Source organism: Lates calcarifer, unplaced genomic scaffold (genome assembly GCF_001640805.2).
Source record: "Lates calcarifer isolate ASB-BC8 unplaced genomic scaffold, TLL_Latcal_v3 _unitig_5660_quiver_814, whole genome shotgun sequence".
NCBI lineage: Eukaryota > Metazoa > Chordata > Actinopteri > Centropomidae > Lates > Lates calcarifer.
Window position 1 is genome coordinate 2,542 of NW_026117650.1, and position 12,741 is coordinate 15,282.

The window sequence follows — 12,741 nt, forward strand, 5'->3', positions numbered from 1 at the left end:
CCGAAATTGCTCAAAACGTACATCGGTGAGCCACACGTCCTTGTGGACGACGTATTGGGTCATTGTGCCCAAAACCCAGACTGCGCTCATTCATTCGGCAGCAGTGCAGACTTTACAGAGGTGACTTTCCAGCGCCTAATACCCGATTGCCGAAAGCGACGTGACATAAAACAGAAGTGCAAAACAGAGCGTGAAATACAGGCTGCAAAATAAAAGTAGTTTGGGCGTGCCCTGTCTCAACTACAGAGGAAGCGGCATTCTGCTGCTGTAAGATAGGCAGGAAAAGATGGGACAAAAAGCTTACGGCACCTGGTATTCCCAGGCGGTCTCCCATCCAAGTACTAACCAGGCCCGACCCTGCTTAGCTTCCGAGATCAGACGAGATCGGGCGCGCTCAGGGTGGTGTGGCCGTAAGCCACAGCGGCTGCTGAAGACAGACCCTTTATACGTGCCAAAATAACACTGGCAGATCTGTTATTTCACATAGCAATCAACAATAATGGGGATTTTCTCTAACAGTCAACAGCAAAACTAAGAAATAACTACTCCACCCAACAAGAATTTTCCGTATGGCCTGATCAAACATTTGGCTCTGTTCCAAGTCCATTTTTGTCCGAAATTGCTCAAAACGTACATCGGTGAGCCACACGTCCTTGTGGACGACGTATTGGGTCATTGTGCCCAAAACCCAGACTGCGCTCATTCATTCGGCAGCAGTGCAGACTTTACAGAGGTGACTTTCCAGCGCCTAATACCCGACTGCCGAAAGCGACGTGACATAAAACAGAAGTGCAAAACAGAGCGTGAAATACAGGCTGCAAAATAAAAGTAGTTTTGGCGTGCCCTGTCTCAACTACAGAGGAAGCGGCATTCTGCTGCTGTAAGATAGGCAGGAAAAGATGGGGACAAAAAGCTTACGGCACCTGGTATTCCCAGGCGGTCTCCCATCCAAGTACTAACCAGGCCCCACCCTGCTTAGCTTCCGAGATCAGACGAGATCGGGCGCGCTTTTTTTTTTTTTTTTTTTTATTTATCAAAAGTATACAATCATTTACAAAGAACAATCATACAAGCACTTTATACATGTTCTGTACATATTCAGCCCAAGGGACCTTTAAAGCAAATAACAGATTAGCACAAAAAAATCCCCTCAACCACTTTACATCAATAATAATTAAAACTAAAACTTTAATCTCACATTCCCACCCTCATCCAGATTTACCACATCACTTTCATCAACAAACCAGTCCACAAAAACCTCTCTCTCCAAATAAAGAAACATCATGTAAACATATTTTCTCACCTGAGCTACAAACACCTCCCACACCCCCATCCTCTTCCCTTCAAAATGCATGAAATTTCTTCTACACCATATCGCATACCTTGCTATACTTAACATCACATTCAATAAATTTACTTTCCCACTCTTTACCTTTTCATTTATCCCAACAAAAAGATCTTCCTCCACTCCCTCCCCTCTAAAATTCCCTCCCTCCAATTCACCCTCACCCACTCCTTGACTTTCTTGTGAAAACCCTCCACCTCTACACATTCCCAAAATAAATGAAATAGGGTTTCTGGTTCACGCACACACAAATCACACTCCTTCTGACATTCTTATTGAACTGGTGAATCACTACATTAGTAAAAACTCTATTATGCCTCATTTTAAAATCTAGATCAGCACATTCTGCAGTTTTAAACTTTACACACACATTCTTCCACATTTCCACCACATTTAATTCTGGCAAATACATTTTCCACACTCTTTCACCCTCTGGTATTTTGAATTCTCCTTCTAATAGCATCATATATATTTGTTTCATTTTGACCTCTTTGAACAGTTTCCTAACCCCAGCATAATCCACAAATAGGACTGGCATGGCACACTCACCCCGTTGTACAGATTGTTTCCTTATTAAATTCACCCAATTCACTGGCAAACTCGCTTTAATTTTCCCATACACATTTTGCACCGTTGTCATCCTTGCATCTTCATCACATTCTAAGATCGAGTCAAAAATTGCCCTCTCAGGTAAAAAACCAGGCACATACTCATAGGCTATATCCTTTATTTGCCTCACACCGGCCAGGATGAATAGAGCATTGTCCATCATCCTTGCATTATTCGTTATCCTGGGGTTTAAGAAAATTGGTTGCTTAAAAACTTGATTGATTTCTGTACACTCATAAAATACTCTTTCTTTTAAGAACTCCGCCCATGCACTGAACACTTCCTGATAAAACAACGGTATTTTATTATCGCTACCTTTCTTTAGGCTCATAAAAATTCCATCATCACCACACCCCCCACTGTTATGTAAGAATTGCTTAAAATACATCTTCCACCCATACTCCCGCTCACCATATAAGAACTTCTGAACCGTTTTAATCCTCATTGCATTTTTCTTCAAAACTAAATCTACTAAATTCAACCCTCCTCTATCCTTACATCCTATCAGTGTCTTCATTGATATCATTCCCAGCATGAGACTTTCAAATTACTTTCCAGCGCCTAAACCCGATTGCCAACCCCTACATAAAACAGAAGTGCAAAACAGAGCGTGAATACAGGCTGCAAAATAAAAGTAGTTTGGGTGCCCTGTCTCAATACAGAGAAGCGGCATTCTGCTGCTGTAAGATAGGGACAAAAAGCTTCGGCACCTTTTTCCCAGGCGGTCTCCCATCCAAGTACTAACCAGGCCCACCCTCTTAGCTTCCGAATCAGACGAGATCGGGCCGCTCAGCTGGTGGCCTAAGCCAAGCGGTCTTAAGACAGACCCTTTATACCTCCAAAATAACATGGCAGATCATTATTTCACATATAATCAAAATTTTTTTTCTAACAGTCAACCAAAACTAAAAATAACTACTCCACCCAACAAACTATGCATTTAAACACTCACATCGGTGAGCACACGTCCTTGTGTCGACTATTGGGTCATTGTGCCAAAACCAACTGCCCATTTATTCGGCAGCAGTGCAGATTTACAAGGTACTTTCCAGCCCAATACCGATTCCGAAACGACTGAATAAAACAGAAGTCAAAAAAGCGTGAAATACAGGCTCAAAATAAAATATTTGGCTCCTGTCTCCCCCAAGGAAGCGGCATTCTGTGTGTACATGGAAAACTTACGGCACCTGTATCCCAGGCGGCTCCCTCCAAGTACTAACCAGCCCGACCCTGCTTAGCTTCCAGATCAACGAATCGGGCGCGCCAGGGTGGTGTGGCCGTAACCACAGCGGCTGCTGAAGACAGACCCTTTTACGTGCCAAAATACTTGGCAATCTGTATTTCACATAGCAATCAAAATATGGGGATTTTTCAACAGTCACACCTCCTACAAATAACTACCCACCCAAAAGAATTTTCCTACCTGATCAAACATTTGGCTCTGTTCCAAGTCCATTTCTCCGAAATTGCTAAAATTTCGTGAGCCAAGCCACGACTATTGGGTCACACAAAAAGCTTTTCAGAGCACCCTGGTATTCCCAGGCGGTCTTCCCATCCAAGATACTAACCAGGCCCGACCCTGCTCTAGCTTCCGAATCAACACTGGCCTCAGGTCTTGGCCGTAACCACACGGCTCTCCTCCTCCCCTTATCGTCCAAAATAACCTGGCAATCTTTATTTACATGCAATCAACAATAATGGGGATTTTCCTAACATCAACACAAACTAAGAATAACTACTCCACCCAACAAAATTTTCGTATGGCCTTTTTTTACTTTGGCTCTGTTCCACTCCTTTTCTCCGAAATTCTCACCATCTGGCCACATCCGACCCGTGGGTCAGCCCAAAACCCAGACTGCGCTCATCGCAGCATGCAACTTTACAAGGTACTTTCAGCCCTAATACCCATTGCCAAACGACGTACATAAAAAGATTGCAAAAAGAGCGTGAAATACAGGCTGCAAATAAAATATTTTGCGCCCTGTCTCACTCATGGAAGCGGCATTCTCTGCTGTAAATAAAACAAAAAGCTTACGGCACCTGTATTCCCAGGCGGTCTCCCACCAAGTACTAACCAGGCCACCCTGCTTAGCTTCCGAGATCAGACAGATCGGCGCGCTCAGGGTGGTTGGCCGTAAGCCACAGCGGCTGCTGAAGACAGACCCTTTATAGTGCAAAATAACATGGCAATCTGTTATTTCACATAGCAATCAAAATAATGGGATTTCTTAACAGTCAACAGCAAAAAAAGAAATAACTACTCCACCCAACAAGAATTTCCTATGCCTGATCAACATTTGGCTCTGTTCCAATCCATTTTCTCCGAAATTGCTCAAAAGACATCGGTGAGCCACACTCCTTGTCACACGTATGGGTCATTCCCAAAACCCAGACTGCGCTCATTCATACAGCTCTGCAGCTTTCAGAGGTGACTTTCCAGCGCCTAAACAGATTGCCGAAAGCGACTGACATAAAACAGAAGTCAAAAAGAGCTGAAAAATGCAAAATAAAATAGTTTTCTGCCCTTCTCAACTAAGAAAGCGCATTCTGCTGCTGAAGTAAAAAGCTTCGCCCTGGTATTCCGCGGTCTCCCATCCAAGTCTCCCACCCGACCCTGCTCAGCTTCCGACAGACGAGATCGGGCGCGTCAGGGTGGTGTGGCCGTAAGCCACAGCGGCTGCTGAAGACAGACCCTTTATACGTGCCAAAATAACACTGGCAGATCTGTTATTTCACATAGCAATCAACAATAATGGGGATTTTCTCTAACAGTCAACAGCAAAACTAAGAAATAACTACTCCACCCAACAAGAATTTTCCGTATGGCCTGATCAAACATTTGGCTCTGTTCCAAGTCCATTTTCGTCCGAAATTGCTCAAAACGTACATCGGTGAGCCACACGTCCTTGTGGACGACGTATTGGGTCATTGTGCCCAAAACCCAGACTGCGCTCATTCATTCGGCAGCAGTGCAGACTTTACAGAGGTGACTTTCCAGCGCCTAATACCCGATTGCCGAAAGCGACGTGACATAAAACAGAAGTGCAAAACAGAGCGTGAAATACAGGCTGCAAAATAAAAGTAGTTTGGCGTGCCCTGTCTCAACTACAGAGGAAGCGGCATTCTGCTGCTGTAAGATAGGCAGGAAAAGATGGGGACAAAAAGCTTACGGCACCTGGTATTCCCAGGCGGTCTCCCATCCAAGTACTAACCAGGCCCGACCCTGCTTAGCTTCCGAGATCAGACGAGATCGGGCGCGCTCAGGGTGGTGTGGCCGTAAGCCACAGCGGCTGCTGAAGACAGACCCTTTATACGTGCCAAAATAACACTGGCAGATCTGTTATTTCACATAGCAATCAACAATAATGGGGATTTTCTCTAACAGTCAACAGCAAAACTAAGAAATAACTACTCCACCCAACAAGAATTTTCCGTATGGCCTGATCAAACATTTGGCTCTGTTCCAAGTCCATTTTCGTCCGAAATTGCTCAAAACGTACATCGGTGAGCCACACGTCCTTGTGGACGACGTATTGGGTCATTGTGCCCAAAACCCAGACTGCGCTCATTCATTCGGCAGCAGTGCAGACTTTACAGAGGTGACTTTCCAGCGCCTAATACCCGATTGCCGAAAGCGACGTGACATAAAACAGAAGTGCAAAACAGAGCGTGAAATACAGGCTGCAAAATAAAAGTAGTTTGGCGTGCCCTGTCTCAACTACAGAGGAAGCGGCATTCTGCTGCTGTAAGATAGGCAGGAAAAAAAGCTTACGGCACCTGGTATTCCCAGGCGGTCTCCCATCCAAGTACTAACCAGGCCCGACCCTGCTTAGCTTCCGAGATCAGACGACCTATAGGCGCGCTCAGGGTGGTGTGGCCGTAAGCCACAGCGGCTGCTGAAGACAGACCCTTTATACGTGCCAAAATAACACTGGCAGATCTGTTATTTCACATAGCAATCAACAATAATGGGGATTTTCTCTAACAGTCAACAGCAAAACTAAGAAATAACTACTCCACCCAACAAGAATTTTCCGTATGGCCTGATCAAACATTTGGCTCTGTTCCAAGTCCATTTTCGTCCGAAATTGCTCAAAACGTACATCGGTGAGCCACACGTCCTTGTGGACGACGTATTGGGTCATTGTGCCCAAAACCCAGACTGCGCTCATTCATTCGGCAGCAGTGCAGACTTTACAGAGGTGACTTTCCAGCGCCTAATACCCGATTGCCGAAAGCGACGTGACATAAAACAGAAGTGCAAAACAGAGCGTGAAATACAGGCTGCAAAATAAAAGTAGTTTGGGCGTGCCCTGTCTCAACTACAGAGGAAGCGGCATTCTGCTGCTGTAAGATAGGCAGGAAAAGATGGGGACAAAAAGCTTACGGCACCTGGTATTCCCAGGCGGTCTCCCATCCAAGTACTAACCAGGCCCGACCCTGCTTAGCTTCCGAGATCAGACGAGATCGGGCGCGCTCAGGGTGGTGTGGCCGTAAGCCACAGCGGCTGCTGAAGACAGACCCTTTATACGTGCCAAAATAACACTGGCAGATCTGTTATTTCACATAGCAATCAACAATAATGGGGATTTTCTCTAACAGTCAACAGCAAAACTAAGAAATAACTACTCCACCCAACAAGAATTTTCCGTATGGCCTGATCAAACATTTGGCTCTGTTCCAAGTCCATTTTCGTCCGAAATTGCTCAAAACGTACATCGGTGAGCCACACGTCCTTGTGGACGACGTATTGGGTCATTGTGCCCAAAACCCAGACTGCGCTCATTCATTCGGCAGCAGTGCAGACTTTACAGAGGTGACTTTCCAGCGCCTAATACCCGATTGCCGAAAGCGACGTGACATAAAACAGAAGTGCAAAACAGAGCGTGAAATACAGGCTGCAAAATAAAAGTAGTTTGGCGTGCCCTGTCTCAACTACAGAGGAAGCGGCATTCTGCTGCTGTAAGATAGGCAGGAAAAGATGGGGACAAAAAGCTTACGGCACCTGGTATTCCCAGGCGGTCTCCCATCCAAGTACTAACCAGGCCCGACCCTGCTTAGCTTCCGAGATCAGACGAGATCGGGCGCGCTCAGGGTGGTGTGGCCGTAAGCCACAGCGGCTGCTGAAGACAGACCCTTTATACGTGCCAAAATAACACTGGCAGATCTGTTATTTCACATAGCAATCAACAATAATGGGGATTTTCTCTAACAGTCAACAGCAAAACTAAGAAATAACTACTCCACCCAACAAGAATTTTCCGTATGGCCTGATCAAACATTTGGCTCTGTTCCAAGTCCATTTTCGTCCGAAATTGCTCAAAACGTACATCGGTGAGCCACACGTCCTTGTGGACGACGTATTGGGTCATTGTGCCCAAAACCCAGACTGCGCTCATTCATTCGGCAGCAGTGCAGACTTTACAGAGGTGACTTTCCAGCGCCTAATACCCGATTGCCGAAAGCGACGTGACATAAAACAGAAGTGCAAAACAGAGCGTGAAATACAGGCTGCAAAATAAAAGTAGTTTGGGCGTGCCCTGTCTCAACTACAGAGGAAGCGGCATTCTGCTGCTGTAAGATAGGCAGGAAAAGATGGGGACAAAAAGCTTACGGCACCTGGTATTCCCAGGCGGTCTCCCATCCAAGTACTAACCAGGCCCGACCCTGCTTAGCTTCCGAGATCAGACGAGATCGGGCGCGCTCAGGGTGGTGTGGCCGTAAGCCACAGCGGCTGCTGAAGACAGACCCTTTATACGTGCCAAAATAACACTGGCAGATCTGTTATTTCACATAGCAATCAACAATAATGGGGATTTTCTCTAACAGTCAACAGCAAAACTAAGAAATAACTACTCCACCCAACAAGAATTTTCCGTATGGCCTGATCAAACATTTGGCTCTGTTCCAAGTCCATTTTCGTCCGAAATTGCTCAAAACGTACATCGGTGAGCCACACGTCCTTGTGGACGACGTATTGGGTCATTGTGCCCAAAACCCAGACTGCGCTCATTCATTCGGCAGCAGTGCAGACTTTACAGAGGTGACTTTCCAGCGCCTAATACCCGATTGCCGAAAGCGACGTGACATAAAACAGAAGTGCAAAACAGAGCGTGAAATACAGGCTGCAAAATAAAAGTAGTTTTGGCGTGCCCTGTCTCAACTACAGAGGAAGCGGCATTCTGCTGCTGTAAGATAGGCAGGAAAAGATGGGGACAAAAAGCTTACGGCACCTGGTATTCCCAGGCGGTCTCCCATCCAAGTACTAACCAGGCCCGACCCTGCTTAGCTTCCGAGATCAGACGAGATCGGGCGCGCTCAGGGTGGTGTGGCCGTAAGCCACAGCGGCTGCTGAAGACAGACCCTTTATACGTGCCAAAATAACACTGGCAGATCTGTTATTTCACATAGCAATCAACAATAATGGGGATTTTCTCTAACAGTCAACAGCAAAACTAAGAAATAACTACTCCACCCAACAAGAATTTTCCGTATGGCCTGATCAAACATTTGGCTCTGTTCCAAGTCCATTTTCGTCCGAAATTGCTCAAAACGTACATCGGTGAGCCACACGTCCTTGTGGACGACGTATTGGGTCATTGTGCCCAAAACCCAGACTGCGCTCATTCATTCGGCAGCAGTGCAGACTTTACAGAGGTGACTTTCCAGCGCCTAATACCCGATTGCCGAAAGCGACGTGACATAAAACAGAAGTGCAAAACAGAGCGTGAAATACAGGCTGCAAAATAAAAGTAGTTTTGGCGTGCCCTGTCTCAACTACAGAGGAAGCGGCATTCTGCTGCTGTAAGATAGGCAGGAAAAGATGGGGACAAAAAGCTTACGGCACCTGGTATTCCCAGGCGGTCTCCCATCCAAGTACTAACCAGGCCCGACCCTGCTTAGCTTCCGAGATCAGACGAGACAGCCCTCGGGGCGCGCTCAGGGTGGTGTGGCCGATAAGGCTCACAGTCCGGCTTTCCAGCGCCTAATACCCGATTGCCGAAAGCGACGTGACATAAAACAGAAGTGCAAAACAGAGCGTGAAATACAGGCTGCAAAATAAAAGTAGTTTTGGCGTGCCCTGTCTCAACTACAGAGGAAGCGGCATTCTGCTGCTGTAAGATAGGCCCTTTAACAGTCGGGCGCGCTCAGGGTGGTGTGGCCGTAAGCCACAGCGGCTGCTGAAGACAGACCCTTTATACGTGCCAAAATAACACTGGCAGATCTGTTATTTCACATAGCAATCAACAATAATGGGGATTTTCTCTAACAGTCAACAGCAAAACTAAGAAATAACTACTCCACCCAACAAGAATTTTCCGTATGGCCTGATCAAACATTTGGCTCTGTTCCAAGTCCATTTTCGTCCGAAATTGCTCAAAACGTACATCGGTGAGCCACACGTCCTTGTGGACGACGTATTGGGTCATTGTGCCCAAAACCCAGACTGCGCTCATTCATTCGGCAGCAGTGCAGACTTTACAGAGGTGACTTTCCAGCGCCTAATACCCGATTGCCGAAAGCGACGTGACATAAAACAGAAGTGCAAAACAGAGCGTGAAATACAGGCTGCAAAATAAAAGTAGTTTTGGCGTGCCCTGTCTCAACTACAGAGGAAGCGGCATTCTGCTGCTGTAAGATAGGCAGGAAAAGATGGGGACAAAAAGCTTACGGCACCTGGTATTCCCAGGCGGTCTCCCATCCAAGTACTAACCAGGCCCGACCCTGCTTAGCTTCCGAGATCAGACGAGATCGGGCGCGCTCAGGGTGGTGTGGCCGTAAGCCACAGCGGCTGCTGAAGACAGACCCTTTATACGTGCCAAAATAACACTGGCAGATCTGTTATTTCACATAGCAATCAACAATAATGGGGATTTTCTCTAACAGTCAACAGCAAAACTAAGAAATAACTACTCCACCCAACAAGAATTTTCCGTATGGCCTGATCAAACATTTGGCTCTGTTCCAAGTCCATTTTCGTCCGAAATTGCTCAAAACGTACATCGGTGAGCCACACGTCCTTGTGGACGACGTATTGGGTCATTGTGCCCAAAACCCAGACTGCGCTCATTCATTCGGCAGCAGTGCAGACTTTACAGAGGTGACTTTCCAGCGCCTAATACCCGATTGCCGAAAGCGACGTGACATAAAACAGAAGTGCAAAACAGAGCGTGAAATACAGGCTGCAAAATAAAAGTAGTTTTGGCGTGCCCTGTCTCAACTACAGAGGAAGCGGCATTCTGCTGCTGTAAGATAGGCAGGAAAAGATGGGGACAAAAAGCTTACGGCACCTGGTATTCCCAGGCGGTCTCCCATCCAAGTACTAACCAGGCCCGACCCTGCTTAGCTTCCGAGATCAGACGAGATCGGGCGCGCTCAGGGTGGTGTGGCCGTAAGCCACAGCGGCTGCTGAAGACAGACCCTTTATACGTGCCAAAATAACACTGGCAGATCTGTTATTTCACATAGCAATCAACAATAATGGGGATTTTCTCTAACAGTCAACAGCAAAACTAAGAAATAACTACTCCACCCAACAAGAATTTTCCGTATGGCCTGATCAAACATTTGGCTCTGTTCCAAGTCCATTTTCGTCCGAAATTGCTCAAAACGTACATCGGTGAGCCACACGTCCTTGTGGACGACGTATTGGGTCATTGTGCCCAAAACCCAGACTGCGCTCATTCATTCGGCAGCAGTGCAGACTTTACAGAGGTGACTTTCCAGCGCCTAATACCCGATTGCCGAAAGCGACGTGACATAAAACAGAAGTGCAAAACAGAGCGTGAAATACAGGCTGCAAAATAAAAGTAGTTTTGGCGTGCCCTGTCTCAACTACAGAGGAAGCGGCATTCTGCTGCTGTAAGATAGGCAGGAAAAGATGGGGACAAAAAGCTTACGGCACCTGGTATTCCCAGGCGGTCTCCCATCCAAGTACTAACCAGGCCCGACCCTGCTTAGCTTCCGAGATCAGACGAGATCGGGCGCGCTCAGGGTGGTGTGGCCGTAAGCCACAGCGGCTGCTGAAGACAGACCCTTTATACGTGCCAAAATAACACTGGCAGATCTGTTATTTCACATAGCAATCAACAATAATGGGGATTTTCTCTAACAGTCAACAGCAAAACTAAGAAATAACTACTCCACCCAACAAGAATTTTCCGTATGGCCTGATCAAACATTTGGCTCTGTTCCAAGTCCATTTTCGTCCGAAATTGCTCAAAACGTACATCGGTGAGCCACACGTCCTTGTGGACGACGTATTGGGTCATTGTGCCCAAAACCCAGACTGCGCTCATTCATTCGGCAGCAGTGCAGACTTTACAGAGGTGACTTTCCAGCGCCTAATACCCGATTGCCGAAAGCGACGTGACATAAAACAGAAGTGCAAAACAGAGCGTGAAATACAGGCTGCAAAATAAAAGTAGTTTTGGCGTGCCCTGTCTCAACTACAGAGGAAGCGGCATTCTGCTGCTGTAAGATAGGCAGGAAAAGATGGGGACAAAAAGCTTACGGCACCTGGTATTCCCAGGCGGTCTCCCATCCAAGTACTAACCAGGCCCGACCCTGCTTAGCTTCCGAGATCAGACGAGATCGGGCGCGCTCAGGGTGGTGTGGCCGTAAGCCACAGCGGCTGCTGAAGACAGACCCTTTATACGTGCCAAAATAACACTGGCAGATCTGTTATTTCACATAGCAATCAACAATAATGGGGATTTTCTCTAACAGTCAACAGCAAAACTAAGAAATAACTACTCCACCCAACAAGAATTTTCCGTATGGCCTGATCAAACATTTGGCTCTGTTCCAAGTCCATTTTCGTCCGAAATTGCTCAAAACGTACATCGGTGTAGCCACACGTCCTTCAGGGTGGAAGCCACAGCGGCTGCTGAAGACAGACCCTTTATACGTGCCAAAATAACACTGGCAGATCTGTTATTTCACATAGCAATCAACAATAATGGGGATTTTCTCTAACAGTCAACAGCAAAACCTACTCCACCCAACAAGAATTTTCCGTATGGCCTGATCAAACATTTGGCTCTGTTCCAAGTCCATTTTCGTCCGAAATTGCTCAAAACGCATCAGTGCAGACTTTACAGAGGTGACTTTCCAGCGCCTATTACCCGATTGCAAAGCGACGTGACTAAAACATTCGTGCAGAACACAGAGCGTGACATAAAACAGAAGTGCAAAACAGAGCGTGAAATACAGGCTGCAAATAAAAGTAGTTTTGGCGTGCCCTGTCTCAACTACAGAGGAAGCGGCATTCTGCTGCTGTAAGATAGGCAGGAAAAGATGGGGACAAAAAGCTTACGGCACCTGGTATTCCCAGGCGGTCTCCCATCCAAGTACTAACCAGGCCCGACCCTGCTTAGCTTCCGAGATCAGACGAGATCGGGCGCGCTCAGGGTGGTGTGGCCGTAAGGCCACAGCGGCTGCTGAAGACAGACCCTTTATACGTGCCAAAATAAACACTGGCAGATCTGTTATTTCACATAGCAATCAACAATAATGGGGATTTCTCTAACAGTCAACAGCAAAACTAAGAAATAACTACTCCACCCAACAAGAATTTTCCGTTATGGCCTGATCAAACATTTGGCTCTGTTCCAAGTCCATTTTCGTCCCGAAATTGCTCAAAACGTACATCGGTGAGCCACACGTCCTTGTGGACGACGTATTGGGTCATTGTGCCCAAAACCAGACTGCGCTCATTCATTCGGCAGCAGTGCAGACTTTACAGAGGTGACTTTCCAGCGCCTAATACCCGATTGCCGAAAGCG

At 46.8% G+C, this 12,741-nt stretch overlaps 11 non-coding genes and 2 pseudogenes across 11 annotated transcripts; all 13 read right to left on the reverse strand.

Moving 5' to 3' along the window:
- Positions 1–297: 297 nt before the first annotated feature.
- Positions 298–416, reverse strand: LOC127141420 (5S ribosomal RNA). The gene has a single exon (XR_007811941.1). It is a non-coding gene; the product is annotated as a 5S ribosomal RNA (ribosomal RNA).
- Positions 417–5,117: 4,701 nt separating this feature from the next.
- Positions 5,118–5,236, reverse strand: LOC127141460 (5S ribosomal RNA). The gene has a single exon (XR_007811978.1). It is a non-coding gene; the product is annotated as a 5S ribosomal RNA (ribosomal RNA).
- Positions 5,237–5,719: 483 nt separating this feature from the next.
- Positions 5,720–5,839, reverse strand: LOC127141451 (uncharacterized; annotated as a pseudogene).
- A 495-nt stretch (positions 5,840–6,334) lies between these two features.
- On the reverse strand, positions 6,335–6,453 carry LOC127141471 (5S ribosomal RNA). The gene has a single exon (XR_007811989.1). It is a non-coding gene; the product is annotated as a 5S ribosomal RNA (ribosomal RNA).
- A 494-nt stretch (positions 6,454–6,947) lies between these two features.
- LOC127141482 (5S ribosomal RNA) lies at positions 6,948–7,066 on the reverse strand. Its single transcript, XR_007812000.1, has one exon. It is a non-coding gene; the product is annotated as a 5S ribosomal RNA (ribosomal RNA).
- A 495-nt stretch (positions 7,067–7,561) lies between these two features.
- On the reverse strand, positions 7,562–7,680 carry LOC127141493 (5S ribosomal RNA). The gene has a single exon (XR_007812011.1). It is a non-coding gene; the product is annotated as a 5S ribosomal RNA (ribosomal RNA).
- Positions 7,681–8,175: 495 nt separating this feature from the next.
- On the reverse strand, positions 8,176–8,294 carry LOC127141426 (5S ribosomal RNA). The gene has a single exon (XR_007811947.1). It is a non-coding gene; the product is annotated as a 5S ribosomal RNA (ribosomal RNA).
- Positions 8,295–8,790: 496 nt separating this feature from the next.
- LOC127141452 (uncharacterized) lies at positions 8,791–8,915 on the reverse strand (annotated as a pseudogene).
- A 704-nt stretch (positions 8,916–9,619) lies between these two features.
- On the reverse strand, positions 9,620–9,738 carry LOC127141437 (5S ribosomal RNA). The gene has a single exon (XR_007811958.1). It is a non-coding gene; the product is annotated as a 5S ribosomal RNA (ribosomal RNA).
- Positions 9,739–10,233: 495 nt separating this feature from the next.
- On the reverse strand, positions 10,234–10,352 carry LOC127141448 (5S ribosomal RNA). The gene has a single exon (XR_007811969.1). It is a non-coding gene; the product is annotated as a 5S ribosomal RNA (ribosomal RNA).
- Positions 10,353–10,847: 495 nt separating this feature from the next.
- Positions 10,848–10,966, reverse strand: LOC127141453 (5S ribosomal RNA). Its single transcript, XR_007811971.1, has one exon. It is a non-coding gene; the product is annotated as a 5S ribosomal RNA (ribosomal RNA).
- Positions 10,967–11,461: 495 nt separating this feature from the next.
- Positions 11,462–11,580, reverse strand: LOC127141454 (5S ribosomal RNA). Its single transcript, XR_007811972.1, has one exon. It is a non-coding gene; the product is annotated as a 5S ribosomal RNA (ribosomal RNA).
- A 685-nt stretch (positions 11,581–12,265) lies between these two features.
- Positions 12,266–12,384, reverse strand: LOC127141423 (5S ribosomal RNA). Its single transcript, XR_007811944.1, has one exon. It is a non-coding gene; the product is annotated as a 5S ribosomal RNA (ribosomal RNA).
- Between the last annotated feature and the right edge of the window lie 357 nt (positions 12,385–12,741).